The following is a 16956-nucleotide window of genomic DNA, read 5'->3' as shown; positions in this document are numbered from 1 at the left end:
CTATAACATTTGTCCTATTGAAAAATAGGCTATGGTAGTCATTTATAAAAAAAGTTTAAATCTTTTAAGCTTAAAAGATTCCTGTATCATATCTTTTAAACTTAAAGCTTCCCATATCATATAAGAGGAAAAGTCAATGAATTTAAAATTCATATTTAGTTTCTTTTATTTAAATGAGTGAGAGCTTCTGGTCAAGATGGTGGAAGACAGTTCCCAGCGTCACTGGGTTTGACCGGTAAGGGGATCGCAACCCTTGGCAGGCCAGCCCCAAATCAACCAATTTATAACTATTAAAAGGCAACAATAGCCAAATTGTGTCCGCTAGAGCTCAGGCAAAGAGGAGGAGAGACCTACAGAATGCACGAAGGCAGGAGAAGCCACGATGAGAGAAAGAAAGGACTGCTCCTGCCATTTCAGGCCCTGGCCCCTTCCAAGCTGGAGCTGGTGAGCACACGGAAAAGGAGCTGGCAAAGGCCTCTGCTGTGCCCTTTGGATGGAATTGCTTGGATGTGGCAGGGGAGAAGAGAGCCTTGGTGGCCCTCAGGCCAGCAAGACCACTAACAAGTTTCCTGTGGACCCACATAGGACTGAGGAGCCACAACAACTAAAAAAAGGAGCCACTGAGAGGCCAGTGAGTCATTGCAAGGGACCGGTACATAGCCCGCCCCATGGGAAGTGTTTGGAGTGGGGGTGGTGGGGGAAATGGGCCCACTGGGAGAACGCTGGGGTACAGCAAGGGCAACTGATCTGCTCCCCAATCAGTGCAGAACTACTCAGTGGAGTCTGGTCAGGAATACAGATCTGCAGGGGGTGCAGTTTTCTGAAAAGTCTCAGGCCCAGACAAAAGTTCCTATACAACCCAGGTGTAGCAGATCTCACAATGCCTGGAAGTACATAAAAGGTCAACAACCAAAACCTGAACTGCATGAAAAAACCTTCCCAGAAAATCAGCAGCAAAGCAGCAATTTAGCTCAACTACAGGGCTCAAGTGCTGGTCCCCACAGGAAGTTCCTCCATTTTAGATGTGAGCAACAGACAACAGATTAGTTTCAGTGCAGAGTTTAAGTGGTGAGAGCAGCAAATAATCCAACACAGTACTGAATGAAAAAACCAAAATAGCCACAGATCAAAGTTTGATATTAACTAGTAAAGGTCTAACACCACCAAAGAACACTTAAAAACCTAGAAGGACAGGAAGCCAGCTGGGCTCCCAAGCCAGGGAGCAGCGAGAGCTGGGGGCCTCAGCCACGCCCCCCAACATCCACAACCAGCACAGCAATGACCATTAGACTGCAAGAGGAAGTGGCCCAGGTTCCCCTGCAGGAATGAGGGGGGTGCAGTTCCTCAACCCTGCCACCCTCCTTCCTCCTTCTCCCACCCTATTTCCTTTCTGCTTCTCCTCTCCCCCTCCCCAACTGCTCTGCAACAACATTTGAGAATGTAAAAACATAATGTTAATAAATAAAGGAACTTAAAAAAAGAAACTGGGCCAACTGGGGAAGAGACACCATCAGTCACCTTTATTCTCCCCTGCTCCCTCCCACATGAAATACACCCTTCACTCTCCTCATTACAAAATAAAAACTCCCCATGTACCCGTGGGGGAAAAAATGAGTAAGTAAATGAGAAGATTCATGCATATCTTAGGCATTCTACAGTTTCTGAAGCTGTATCTTTTTATCTCTGTCTATGATTCAATTTTGAATAGGGAAAAATACGATTCTTCTATACAAGTAGTAGTGTGAATTATATCATCTCCTCAAGGGACTAGCAATGCTTTTCTCTTGACTCTTTACCCACAGTGTTCACAACACTGATTTTATTTTATACTAAGTCAAATTCTGCTGCTGTGACAGGCAGCAGCCGGAGCAGCCCCAGTCTGTGCCCTTTTCCGCCCACCTGTCCTCTGCCACCCTCCACCTGCCCTGGGGTATCTTTTCCCCTTCCTCCTCCTCCTCCACCTCCCCTACCTCCTCTGCCTGCCCGTGAAGGGCCCCCCCTCACCTTCCTGCCCACTTTCCTTTTCCCCTCAGTCTTCTTGTGCCTACAGTTTTTAACTTTCACCCCCGCTGGTGACCAAAGCCTTGACCACTCAAAGTTCAGCTCCCCAGAACACTGCTCAGCATGGACACCGGTGTGATTGAAGGTGGATTAAATGTCACTGTTACCATCCAGCTACTTATATGTGGAAAGGAAGTTGGCAGTATCATCAGAAAAAAAGAATCAGTTAAGAAGGCGCCTGAGGAGAGTGGTGCACTATCAACATCTCAGAAGGTAATTATCCTGAGAGAATTACCACTTTAGCTGGAGCCACTAATACCATATTCAAAGCCTTTGCTATGATCTTTGACAAACTGGAAGAGGACATTAACAGCTCTATGACCCATAGCACAGCTGCCAGGAGACCCTTGGTCACCCTGAGGCTGGTGGTTCCTGTGGGTCTCTCACTGGAAAAGGTGGTTGCAAGATAAGGAAATACGAGAGAGTACTGGGGCTCAGGTGCAGGTGACATGAGATATGCTTCTCAATTCAACTGAGTGGGCCATCACTACTGCTGACATTCTGCAATCCGTCATCGAGTGTGTCAAACAGATCTGCGTGGTCATGTTGGAGTCCCGCCCAAACCGCGTGACCATTCCACCTGGCCCAAGCTGTTCAGTTCTCTGGTTATCTTTGTAGGTGGTCAGGACAGGTACAGCACAGGCAGTGACAGTGCGCGCTTTCACCACCCAGTCCATGTGCCTCAACCCTGACCTGGAGGGACCACCTCTAGAGTTGACCAAGCGGCAAAAGTTGGCAATGAAAAAGTCTCATTTTTTCTGTGACACAAGGCATTGAATCCAGCTCTCTCCAAAGGTGAAAGGCTATTGGGTAGGTTTGGATGCATCTGCTCAGACTATTTCTCATGAACTCACCATTCCAAATGATTTGATTGACTGCATAATCGGGCACCAAGATGCCAAAAGCAATGAGATCCGTCAGATGTCCAGAGCGCAGATCAAAATTGCAAACGCAGTATAAGGATCTGATGATACGCAGGTTACCATCACTGGATCTGCTGCCAGCGCTAGCCCGGCTCAATATCTAGTCAATGTCAGGCTGTCTTCAGAGATGGGTGGCATGAGGAGCAGATAGAACAATGCCTATTCATCCATAATTGCTTTCTGCTGTTCCCCACCACCCATGATCCATCTATGTAGTTTCTGAACAGTCAGCAATTCCAGGTTTAAATAGTTTGTAAATTTTCACTTTCTACACACTTTATCATCCACTCATGATTTTTGAAATAAAGCATTTTAATTCCTTTCTCTGTTCAGCCGGTAATACTGAGATACATATTTAGTTTTATAAGCTTCTCCCTGTTTTTATTTTATTTTATTTTTGGCTCATGAGTTTTTCTGTTTGTCATGGAAATGAAAAGGTGGGATATTAATACTAATACAAAAAATATAAGAGGAATATTAATAGTAACACATTTCAGTTTAGTTCTGTAATGTCAGGAATTTTTTAAAAATTGAAAGATGGACTGTAGCTTTTTTTTTTTTTTGTAATAGAAACTGGATGCCACAGTGATTCATGTGGGTTTTATTCCTGTTGTCTTGCTGTTATTTTTGTACCTTTTATTCCTCAAAGAACTCTGCTTGGATTTTGAATAGAGGCCTTTATTCTAGTTGGAAAAAAAAAATTTCTGCTGCTATAATAATTCTTCATTGGATGGACATTAAATGAAATATTTAAGCATGTAGTTCAAATAATGTAACATTTTAAGCTAGCATCTTATCTCATTCTTTGCTGTTTTTCCTTTAGTAAAGAAGCAGTCAGCCTTAACATTTTTTTGTTTGAGGAGTTGAATAATCTTGAGATAGGACTATGTCCTAAATAACTACACAGTGCAAAAACAAAGAAAAGGGCACAGGGTTCTCTCAGTCATTTTGTAAACTGTTTAACTTTGAATTTATTTTTCAAATGTTTTTCACATGTTAGAAAGAAGGCATGTAGGGCATTACATAGTGTTCACCACATTACATGGAATATGGGAAACCAAACCAAAACAAAACCCCTAACTGTGTGACCCAGCCTATAACTTGTGGGAATGTAAAACATATTCATTTCAGTGGTATCATTAAGGGGTTAGGCTTTTTCTATTTTTCACTCTTTCATCTTTGACACATTGGTTCTTGCTCTGAGGCTTGTCCCCTTATGAATTCAAGATTAAATAAGATAATACATCATCAAGATGAAGAAGAGAAGCCATTTTCTTCTATGGATCTATTTTTTGGGTGGTCGGAGGTAGCTGGCCAGTACGAGGGTCCAAAACCTTGACCTTGTTGTTGTTAGCACCATGCTCTAACCAAGTGAGCTAACTGGCCAGCCCCTATGGATCTATTTTTTATCAGCTAAGAGAAACTTCTGTTGGATGCCCCCATTAGGCTTACTGTCATAGCTCATTGGCCAAAATTACTTCACATCATGAGGCAAATTCCTGTCCAGCTGTGAGATTGTGAAATTAAAAAGTTATGTACTTCCAAAATTAAACAGTGGAACAGGCATAGGATAGACATTCCCATTTCTTTTTTTAAAAAAAGATGACCGGTAAGAGGATCTTAACCTTTGACTTGGTGTTGTCAGCACCACACTCTCCCAAGTGAGCCATAGGCTGGCCCAACATTCCCATTTCAAAAAGGAGAAATAGTCAAGAAGAAAGGGGTAACTTCACCCAAGCAGATCCAAAAGCCAATGGGAAAATCATAAGGTCTTAAATCTGGAGAATAATCTCCTTTGACTCCATGTCCCACATCCTGAGTACAATGGGGCAAGGGTTGGGCCCCCAAGGCCTCAGGCAGCCTTGCCCCTATGGCTTTGCTGAATTCAGTCCATGCTGCAGCTATCACAGGTTAGAGTATTGTGACTGCATCTTTGCCAGGCTAGACATGCATGCCGGTAGCTCTATACTTTTGTAGTCTTGGTAGTAGCCCCATCCCTGTGGCTCCACTAGTCCCTAGTGGGGACTCCCTGTGTCAGCTCCATCCATGCAGCAGGTTTCTGCCTGGGTCCTCCAGGCTGTCTGATACATCCTTTGAAATCTAGTTGGAGGCTTCATGGGCCCATAGTTCTTGCATTCTGTGCACCTGCAGAATTAGTACCACATGAATGCTGCCAAGGCTTATTGCTTGTACTTTCCAGAGCAATAGGATGAACCACACTTGGGCCCATTGAGCCATGGCTGGGGCATCTAAGGGGCACTGTGCCAGAATTTTGGGAGCAGAGTCCTGAGGTGCAGGGCTAATTCACTAATGCTGTGGTCTCATGGGCACCTATCTGGAAACCTTGCCTTCAAGGTCCTAGCTTGCACTGAAAACCTCTGAAATACCTTTGGGGTTATTTTCCCATTTTTTTGATAAATAGTACCTGGCTTCCTTCTATTCATGTTAATCTCTTTAGCAAACATTTACTTGGCTACACCTTTCCTATTCTCTCCTGACATGCTTTTTGAAAAATGTATTTATTTTATTTTATACAAGGCTGGGCTGAGAGTTTTCCAAATCTTTCTGTTCTGCTTTAATTTTAACTATAAGTTCTAACTTTAAATCATTTCTCTCTTCTTTCATTTTACTGTAAATGACCAAAAGAAACCATGCAGTGCCTTGAACACTTTGCTGCTTCACTATTTCTTTTGGCAGATATCCTAGTTCATAGTTCTTAAGTTCTGCCTTTCACAAAGTCTTAGGGCATGGACACAATTCCACCAAGTTCTTAGCAAGGATGGCCTTTACTCTAGTTTTCAATACCTTGTTTCTTAGTTCCATCTGAGACCTCATCAGAATGGCCACTAGTGTCCATATGTCTACCAACATTCTGATCATGACCATTTAATTAATCTCTAAGAAAGCCCGTTCTTTTTCTATAGCTATTTTCTTCTTCTGAGCCCTCACCAGAATTGCCCTTATCACTCCATTTATGGCAATCTAGGCTTTTTCTAGCCTCCTACTCCAAATTTTCCAAGCTTCTACCCATTAACTAGTTCCAAACCACTTTCACATTTTCAGCTATTTGTTACAGCAATAGCCCACTTCTCAGTACTAATTTTTTTCTCCCTCCCCTCATCAGCCTCAGTACCAATTTTCTATTGTTAATGTAATATTATGCCTCAAACCTGTACATGGAAACTATATGTAGGCTATATGTAGAAAGTAAAATATAGTACAAACTCAGCAAGAAAAATTTTACTTTCTCATATTTTAACACTCAATTCTTCCATTTTATCATGAAATAGAACTTTCCAATATTAGTTTTATTTATGAATTAAATTATAGAGTGCATAGCTAAAGGAAGAAAGAAAAAAGGGAAGGAAACAGGAACGAAATAAAAGCAGAAGGGAGAGAAAAAAATAAATCTATTTATAGGGTGAATGTTCTGTCTTTAAATGGCCTTTGTGAGTCATAAGAATTAGCAATGTGTCATTTGATCCACAGATCCATGCCTCCAAGGATCTAATGTAGGAATAAATGAATACTGAAGCCCGATTTTGACCTCAGGTAAAAAGGAGGTAATATAATTTCACCAAACAAAGTGTTTGTGAAAACAATTTTTGATTAAAAACTCTTATTTTTTGTCTGTCATCTTTGATTCACTTTTAGGCTAGAAAGGAATAAGAACAGGAGTGATCTCATATTAGTAACAGTTTAACAAAAAATAGTTCTTCACATGATAAAACAAAACATCTCTCAACGAGACTTTTAAAGAATAAAGGAAATTGTAAATCTTTGCTCTAAATCTACTACACAGACAAAATGCAAATATAATAGAAAAATCGGCAAACCAAGAATAAATATCTATATTAAAAAAATGAATTCTGGGGTGGCCAGTTAGCTTAGTTGGTTAGAGTACGGTGTTGTAACACCAAGGTCAAGGGTTTGGATCCTCATATTGGCTAGCCCCTCCACCCCCCCAAAAGAATTATGGTTTAAAAATTAATTGGAGCTTTAAAAAAATTATAAGGTACTTATTCACAAAAGTATTCACACTACGACTCCCTACATATAGTTGACTTCATTTTACAAACAAAAATAGCATCACTAATTAGTGAGAGAGATACAAGCCTCTTAGAGTAGAAATGCTCCTTGATCTTTTGCATTAGTTTATAAAGAAGTTTTCTACATAAAAAGTCTTTTTTGGTGAAGAACAGCAAGTACAGTTATTTATAAAGTTGTACTTTAGTTCAAACAATGAATTTAATTAAAAAGGTTTTGATAATTCCCATATTTTAAAAAATTGTTTATTATTTATTTATTTATTTTTTGGTGGCTGGCTGGTATGGGGATCCGAACTCATGACCTTGGTGCTATAGGGCTACATCCTAACCGAGGTAATGGCTAGCCCCTCCTTTTTTTTCTTTTTGCAGCTGGCCAGTAATTAATGGGACTATGATTCCTTTGTCAGTCTTTGAGGTTTTGAGGTATTTTTTTCCCTTCAAGTTGGGGATATTTTCCTTCTCAAGCCCCTTGCTGTATTTGGGGTATTGTGAATGGATCCTTTAATGGAACCATTTACCTGTTTGACTGTTACCTGCCATTTAAAGAACTGAAATCCCAACTAAGTTATGTGAAACAACCCCAAATTTGCTATATTTATTAGACTCAGCTGTTGTCTTCATTCATCAAGAACTAGCTTTCCAACTTCTACCTGGGTTCTGAGATTGAAAAAAACAAACCAACTTGGATTCAAGTCCTGGCTCTGTCACTATTTTTGGTGAATGATTAAAGATGGATTGTCCAATAAATGATCCTGGAGGTTCTCTCTAGGTTATCTGGATGAACTAGCTGGGGCTGGGGACTCCTCTCCCCTCACCAGTGGAAGGGGCTGTGTCTGAAACAACTTCTCATTGCACCAGTGGTTACCTTTCTCTCTAGTGGGAAGAGCTGTGTCCCAAACCAACTTCCCACAGGAGCTAACAAATAGTGTCTCCAGATGAATGGTACTTAAACTCAGACCATTTAGTGCCCCAGCCAAGATTTTGTCCCTTACTTTTAAGTCTACTCTCATCTTGTCCTACAAAGGGGAGAAGAACGGGGTGGTTCTGTCTCTTGAAGCACAGTCCTGTTATGTATCCAGCTGCATCCTGGCCCTATCTAGCTTACCTGTTTGCAAGATGCCCAGAGAATGGGGGACCCTTCTGCTTGTGGCCTACAGCAAGTAATATTGCAGATGTTTGCAGGAGCCCTTGGCTTGCAGTGTAATATTTCACTTCTTTGACCCTTGGTTTCCTCATTTGTGAAAAAGGAAAACACAACACTTACCTCACAGGATTGTTTTGAAAGTCAAATTTATCTATTCAAATAACTATTTAGGTAGCTCTTATGTAAACGTTTGCTGCATAGATAAAAATGAATCACCTTGGAGAGAGTCATGGTGTCATGAAAAGGGCATGGACTTTTCAGTCATAGATTTGGCTTTATATTCCAACTTTGTTGCTTTGTGTCCCTTTGACCTTGAGTAAGTCCTTAACCTCTCTGAACTTAAGAGAGGTTGTGAGTATTACATGAGATAATGTCTATTAAAGGATCAAGTACACACTTGGTACCTAGTACATGCTCAATAAATTGTTGATTTGCCCTTCTGCTTCCCTGCCTCCCCTCCGCCCTTTCTCCCTTCCTCCTTACTTGCTTTCATACTTGTTTGCTTCTTATCATATTCTGACTCTTCCTTCTTTGCTCCACCTAACTGGACTCTTTTCCCTTCCAAATCTTCTCCAAGCTGATATGACATGCTTTCCCAAACTCCAAAAATTCTTAACATGTTGTAGGGCATATAGGAATGAATGCTTAGCGGATGTGGACATTAAGATGGGTGCACTTTCTGGAGGGCCAACTGACCTACTACATGTGGGGAGGCTGGACAATGAATATTCATCCTTGTGATAGTTGTTTCAAACTCAGTCAAAAAGCGCAGTTAACGCTCACATTGGTAATCATTAGATTTGCATCTTCATGTAAATATGGACTGTTCTTTGCTTCCCTCTTCTGGTGAGTTCCTTCTTTTCAGATTTCTTCAGAGAAGAAAATGCAGCTATAATTTGGAGGGACGTAGTAAACAAGTCAGTAATTCTGAAGGAGCATCCAAATATCCACCATTTGCCTCTGCTCCCACTTCTCTTTCTGAGCATCTGAGATGGTGGTGTCATTTCACACAATGGGCTTGCTGATGTCAATGGAGCCAGAAAGATCAGGAGAAATTGAGACTCAGAATTAGACATTCTGCTGAGGTCCTGGGTAAGTAGAACTCAGCTGAGATGATGAGCTCTGTTGGCACAGTATGGAGGAGCTCTCTCCCAAAGAGTCTAACTCAAAAGACTTCAAATCCCAGGTAGATAAGCAAATTAATAAAGTGGGACTTATAATACAGTAGGGAGTGCTGGAGATTGTGGCAAACCAGTGAATGTATGTCTGGCCCAAAGACATTCAAATTTAAACATTTCAAACATTGAGTATGCCAAAGCAAATATGTTAATGGGCTAAATCTGCCATATAGACATGAGCTTATGATATCCCCCAGACTTACAGAACTTGGTCTCTAGGGAATATAGCAACAGGTAATAGTGGTGAGCTAGGTAAGTGGTAAATCATCAGAAAGCTTAGATCCGGGGTCCCAAGGGTGACCTGAGAGTGAGTGTTGCTATCGTGTACATTATGAGGGAAGTAAGGCAGCATTTAACAGGGTCCCACTTCCATGGATGAGAGTGGCAGGAGGCAGGGCTTAGTGAAGGGCTCCAAGTCGTCCGTGGCAGTAGAAGAAACAAGACAGAATTCCTAATCAGGAAGGCCTCAGTTATGAGGCCAGTAATCATTACTGGGAATCAGAACAAGGATACAAATGGCATGACATTAGTATTATCAGGTATCACTTATTACTGAATCACCTGCATGTGAACTAGTGATCCTTAAATCTCTTAATATTTTTATTGCTTCTTAAAAACTGATTTTTAAATTGTTTATTATAGGAAATTTAGAAAATACAGAAAAGCATAACAAAAACTTTTCGACTGTCCTACCTCAGAGAAGGCAGTACGGTTTCCAAAGATTGGGGCCAGGTAGAAAATCAAGAGCTTCTGTCTTTGGAAGAGGATCGGGGGTATAGGGGCAGTAACTGGGGTAGAAGCTAGAAATGGGTTGTCCAGGCTTCATGTATTATCTAGAGCAGGACTGATTTCAGACTATTTCAGATTATTTTTTATAATTTTTGGTTTGAAAATATTGTAGTTAGGAACTAGAATATAAAACCTAGCTCTTGTCTGGTTAGATCTTCAGTATTCATAATAAAGCTTAATCTATTTTAGGAGTTATAAAATCTCAGGATGTGAAATATTCATGTCTTACTAAAATGCATGACCTAAATTCCTCTTTGGAGATTATGTACTATTTTGGATTATATACACTACTGATCTTCCACATCATGGATTATATTGTTTTAGAATAATTCTGGTTTGGTTGAATGCAGGTATAGAAGAGTATGAATCTTTTCAGTCTTCAACTATATGTAATAGTTGTGAGCCACTGTGTATGTTTTTAGTATAGCAGTGACTTTCTAAGGGCAAGTAACAAGTCAATTGAAACCATAACTATATGCCTTGGGCCAAAATTAATTGCTATTAGCTGATATATTTCCATATTGAATTCTAATTCTGGAGCTTGTGTTCAAAAGCTACTATTTGAATGCAAGAATGGATAATCTCTTTTATTTTACAAAAAAAAAAAAAAGATGTTAGAAGAGAAACATGATACCTAGAGGAGAAACACTTCAACTTGCTGTTCTCTAGGGTATTCTTAAACTACACTTACACCTCTTTTAAAATAAACAAAATAAATCATTTATCATATGCCCATATAATGCCAATTCAATGAATAGGGGCTTTGTACATAACATGTCTCCAAAATGTAAAATCTAAGATTTCCCATGTGTGACTGCCACAATGAGTCTACTCATGAGTTCTAACATCTATTTTAACATTATTTGTATATTTAGTTTTTCTTTAAACTTCCTCTTTCTGGGAGGTGGGGGTGGTAATAACCACATCTGCTGCAGCAATTTTGTAATTTTTAAACTTCCTTCTGAAAAAGGAAACATGTATGTTGCTAATATAACCGTTATCTCTTTGAAAACTTATATTGTAAAAGTAGTGACGAATTGAATTATAAGCATTCTTAAGAGAATTTATACCAGGCATTTTTTTCCCCATAGGTTTTAGCTCAAGGTATTTACATAATTACTATACTAGAAGAAACAATGGTAAATATCTCTAGCTGAATCATCAGCGAATGTTTAATGGATTAGTTAAAAATAGCAACTCAGGAAACATAAATTCTAATGTTAGTTCTTTCTGATGTAATTTCACGATGTCAAGCCATTCATTTCACTCTAAGTTATCTCACATGTACCTTACAAAATTGGGGAAACTATTAGTAACTACTTAACAGTGTGGGAAGAATGAAAGAGGCTTTATGGTATCACTGAAAGAGAACCAGGCCAGCAGTCAAAAACCTGGCTTCTAAGCATAGTCTTGTCACTTAAAATAGCCATGTTAATTTAGATAAGCCACTTCATTTTTCAGAGGCCGTCATTTTTCCTCATCTGTCAAATATAGATGATAATATGTATCTTATTTACCTTGTAAGGCTGAGGGAAGAAGAAAATGAAATAATATTGGTAAAAGGACTTTATAAATTGCAAAGTGCTATACGTAAATGTAAGTTATAATTTCAGTAATAACACCAGGGCTTTGCTATAGTACCATCTGCTACAGCATGGAATTCAATATAATGCTGCTCTATTTCAGATTGTTCAAAGGGGTATGTCAATGGCAAGGCTATATCACGTTCCTCTTTGCAGGAATTTCTAGATTTGTATTATGATGAAATTCAGAGGGTATGTATTTTGGAATTCTGATTCTATTTCTGTTAAATCATGTATATGCTATTTCAATGATTTACACCTGTTTTGAGAATTATCAGATTTCTCCCTATTCATCTGTTCTCCATTCTTTTACCAATGACTCCCACGAACAGTATACTAAAAACAGATTATAGAAGAACCAGTGGTCATCTTCATCTTCCAGATCTCATGGAAGTCCACAATACAATTAAAGGGATTTGAAAAGATCTCATGGAGCTGTTCTAGCTATAGTAAAAGCTACGTATAGCACAGTGATAGTTCATTTTATTTGCTGCCCCTTTTGAAATCAGGAAAACACCAGGTATTTCTATTGTACAGTTGAATTCCTGTTTTTTAAAAATCAAAAGCATGTTTAATAATATCAGCATTAATTTCAAATCTGTAATTCCACTGCTGACCTTTTCCTAATATCCTAGACTTTTATATCCAACTGCTTACTTGATATCTCCACTTAATTTCAACACTGGCACTTTAAGCATAGTATGGACAAAACAGAATTCTTAGCACCTTATTTTGCCACCACTCTCCCCCAAACATGCACTACCCCAGTCTTTCCTATCTCAATTAATGACACCATTATCACCCAGCCAAATATCTGTGAGCTTCCCATCATTCTTTTTTTCTTTATCCTACATATTTAAATCATCAATCTTTTGACTTTACCACTGAAATACATCTTTAATCTGTGCATTTCTTTCCATCTCTCTGTTATCACCTTATAACCATGTCTCTCTTTCTTAGTCTCTCTCCACACATATTTCCTTAAAACATTTAAGAGTAAGTTGCAGACACACTACTTTATTACCCCTAAATACTTCAGTGTTTAATTCCCAAATACAAGGACATTCTTTTACACAAGGGTGCTTCAAAAAGTTCATGGAAAAGTAGAATTAAAAGATGATATGTCTTTCCTTGAGCTTTTTGAAGTACTCTTGTATAACCCCAATTTTTTTTTTCTTCAATGGCTGGCCAGTAAGGGGATCCGAACCCTTGACCAATCACAGTTTTTAAAACAAGGAAATTAACATTAATATAATACTGTTATCTAATCTACAGACCTCATTCAGATTTCTCGAATTATCTAAATAATAGATATTCACTTTCAACTACCCTAAATCTACAGAAGGTGCAAAAGTACTGTGTTCTACCTAGCACAAAATGCTTGGTCCATAGATAGCACTGCTACACAGTCTTCTCCTAATTATGTGATGCTTTTATGAAAATGAATTAAAGGAAGTGGAGACTTGGCTCTATCTAGCTAGTACTCCCTTGCTGTCAGACCTTTCAGCAATAATTTAAAATGTTTGGCCCTTAGTTTCCTTAGCTATATGGTTATAAGAGATTATCTCTGAGGAGCCCAGTGGTTCTAGAATTCCATAATTCTATGAGGATAGTTTGTGCTCTCACATTTCAGTCTCAGGCTGAATTTTAGCATGGCACCATTCTGAGGCTCCTTGTTAATGGCACAGCTCAGTACATGAAGGGTAGGGTGATGACAAACAGTTCTTAACCTCAAGGTCTTCGAAGGCTACTATAGGAGTTCACGTATATGGTAGTTACTTTGGAGGAAGAAGATGAGCAAAACCAGGCCTCTCGCTGCTCAAGGATTTGACTCTGTATATATTGCTTACAGAACTTAAACTTTAAGAAGCAAAAATCACTGATAATTACTTTTACAACATTGTCCCTCAAGGATATTTAAGAATGAGGAACAAAATGCAGCTGCCAGAATGCTTTTAAGCTAAGTTCACACTTTCCTCTACACTTCAATTCAAAACACAGAATAATTCAAAAGGAGAGATCAGGTTGGGGCTTGTGACTTTTAGTTATTGGCTCAAATGAGGAGATGCCAACAGATGACATGTTAGACTAAGATGCTCACTGGGGCTCAAAGCTGTCAGGAGGGAGTGCTTCTAAAGAAATTTCAAGATTGAGATAGACAGATATAAGGTATCTATTTATAGATACCCTTAGATAGACAGTTTAACATATGGAACGATATCTATGAGCCTAGACCAATGATACCAGCTTTGGAATACCTGAAGAGTGGTAGTAGGGGTTCCCACAGACAGATGGGAATCTATCCTCAATCATCTCTTGGGGACCCTCCCCCACCCATTGGCTTTGAACTTTGCTTTTCTCCCACTCTCTCCCCCCTTCCCACACCCATTGATAAGTGTGAATAAAGCAGAATTATTTCATTGGGTACTGTCTTAGTGCATTTTCTGTTGTTATAACTGAATACCTGATACTGGGTAATTCATAAAGAGAAGACATTTGTTTCTTAAAGTTGTTAGGCTGGGAAGTTCAAGGTCAGGGGGCCAAATCTGGTAAGGGCCTTTTTAACATGGTAGAGGGCATCACATGGTGAGAAGTCAAGAGCAAGAAAGAGATGAGGAAGCCAAACTCATGTTCATAACAACCGCTCTTGGCCATGACTCACTCCCAGGAAACTGCATTAATCTCATCATGAGGGCACATCCCTCATGACCCAAGTGCCTCTTAAAGGTCCCATCAACTCTCAACACTGTTACATTGGGAACCAAGCCTCAACATGAGTTTGGGTGGGGACAAATCATATCTGAGATAAGGATTTTCTAAAACCCAACAGAAATCCTTTCATGTCCTTCATTTCCTTCATCTCCTGCTTTGCATGTACACAGGTTTCTGTGACAAGGTTTATCACTTGACATTCTTTAGAACTGCAGTAATTCAGATGAGATGCTCCAAGAAGAAACTGCCCAGTAATGTCATTTCAACCAAAAAACTGACAACAAATCTGACTTTGAGCCTCTGAAACCAATGAAGTCTGTTTCCAAACAGCTTACATGATAATAATAGCTTTTTTTTTTTTTTTTGGCCAATAATAGCTTTCTCTTACCCTTTCCTCACCTAATGCATTCATGACTTGTCATGGTATGCATTCTGGATTATAATCTTATTTTCTATTTGCAAATAAACTCAACATATTTGGAGATATTGTGTGTGTGTGTGTGTTTTAGGTTAAGAGGTTATAATTCAATATTTTTACTTATTTTATGGCTCAAATTGTTCTAGTTTTGACCACTGGAGCTCTTTCCGTTGATTCCTGTTTCTCTTTGATATACCTCCCTCATTGTTTGTGTTTTAAAATTATTTAAAATTATTTTTATTTTTGCACTTCATTACTTTCTGGCACTACTACATGCTCACAGCTCATCTTGTATATTTTCTGCTCCATTCCTGGAATCAGTCTTCTCTTCAAGGAGCCCTGGTTCCTTTTATAAAATACTATTAGAAACCAACATCTGGGTGCTAGATGTGCTTGTTGCTACAGAGATTTATTGCTTCTGGGCCCTCTCAGCTGACAGAGCAAGGAAATACACGTGTGTATTAACTTGTGTATATACTTATACACATAGTCTATAAACACGTTCTCTGTATAACATATATATATAATATATATAACATATATTATATATAAACATATAATATATATAACGTATTAAGCTAAACATGAATTTATACAGATATCTCAGATTCTGATCCATTATCACATGTACGAGTATCATTCAAACCTCTTCCTCTTGTAAACTCCCACTCCAACTGTGAGAAACCTGGCTCCTACCATCCATTACTTAATTGTTCAATTCCAGTGCACATGCATAAGGATGTCACAATTCTTAACCTGTATTCTCATAGGAAACAACTTTATCAGCAAGCGTATAGAGCTTATGTGCAGTTTTGACTTTGGTTTTATAGACTAAACTAATTTCCTATAATTGTCTTTTGACATATAGGACATCTTGATTTTTGCCTGTCTTGTTTCTGGTCATTTTATTGAATCTTCACATTCATCCGAATTAATCCTTAGTTTTTCTGTTTATTATCTTGGGATATATATACATATATAAAATTATTGGAGAAAACCAAGATTTTCCTCTCTCCTTCTCAGTAGTAACATCTCTTATTGTAGTGTGTTTATATAGAAATCGGTAATGTAATGCCTGTGACTAACCCTGGTTATAGGAATGCAGAAATTACTATTGAACTTCTGGCCAGTAAATATTGAGAGATTGTAAACACTGTTAAATTGTCTTCATAATATAAGAAGGAGAAGATAGAGAATATTTACTTTCTATTTACCATGGAGGCACAAAAAACAAATGGCTTTGTTGGAGACTAGCTGAAAGAATTTCTCTTATTTATGTTTGTGCATATATTATTTTTCTTGTTATCATAATTCTTTTCTCTTTATTGTTTATTTAAATTAAGGAAGAGTATTTCAGTTATCATTGTTCAACTACAAAGTTTTTTAGTTAAGCTCCTAGCAATATAACATTTAGCTGTGAAGCTTGGGTGACTTCAAAGCTTGTGAAACATGCATGTTATAGAAAATTATATCTTTTTCACTTGTAAAATATTTGTTAATGGAAATTGCTCACCTAAACTGTAAGTAAATTTACCAGTCTCCTGTGAATTAATCCAAATCATTTAAAAGGTGTAGTTTCTCTTGTTAGAAATGCTAGGCTTAGACGGCTGGCTGGTTGGCTCCGTTGGTTAGGGCAGAGCCTTGTAACACTAAGGTCAAGGGTTTGAATTCCATTACCAGCCAGGCACCAAAACATAAAAGAAATGCTATGCTTGGTTTGGTTCTTGCCATGGGTTGAACTGTGTTCCCCAAAGTCCATGTATGGAAGCTTAATCCCCACTGTAACTGTTGAGGGTGGGAAATGCTATTATGGTAATTGAAAGGTGGGGCCTGGAGGAAGTGATTAGATTGTGAGGACTATGCCCTAGTTGATGGATTAATAAATTGGTGGTTTAATGGCAGTCATGGATGTGGTTCTCAGGGCTTTAAAAGTAGGAGTAGGGAATTCACTCTCTCTCTGCTCCACCACTCTTGCCATATGACACTAGTTCTCCAAGAATTGCTGTAGAGTCACCTCACCAGATGTGTTCCCTGGGCTTTAGACTTCCCATCCTCTGAAACTGTAAGCAATAAATGTTGTTTCTCTACAAATTACCCAG

At 38.8% G+C, this 16956-nt stretch overlaps 1 pseudogene; it reads left to right on the top strand.

The window, feature by feature from the left end:
• Positions 1-2094: 2094 nt before the first annotated feature.
• On the top strand, positions 2095-3135 carry LOC134370556 (poly(rC)-binding protein 2-like; annotated as a pseudogene).
• Positions 3136-16956: the final 13821 nt, after the last annotated feature.

The sequence above is a fragment of the Cynocephalus volans genome, chromosome 2 (assembly GCF_027409185.1).
Source record: "Cynocephalus volans isolate mCynVol1 chromosome 2, mCynVol1.pri, whole genome shotgun sequence".
In the NCBI taxonomy this organism is placed as follows: domain Eukaryota; kingdom Metazoa; phylum Chordata; class Mammalia; order Dermoptera; family Cynocephalidae; genus Cynocephalus; species Cynocephalus volans.
This window is presented reverse-complemented; position numbering and strand designations above follow the sequence as displayed.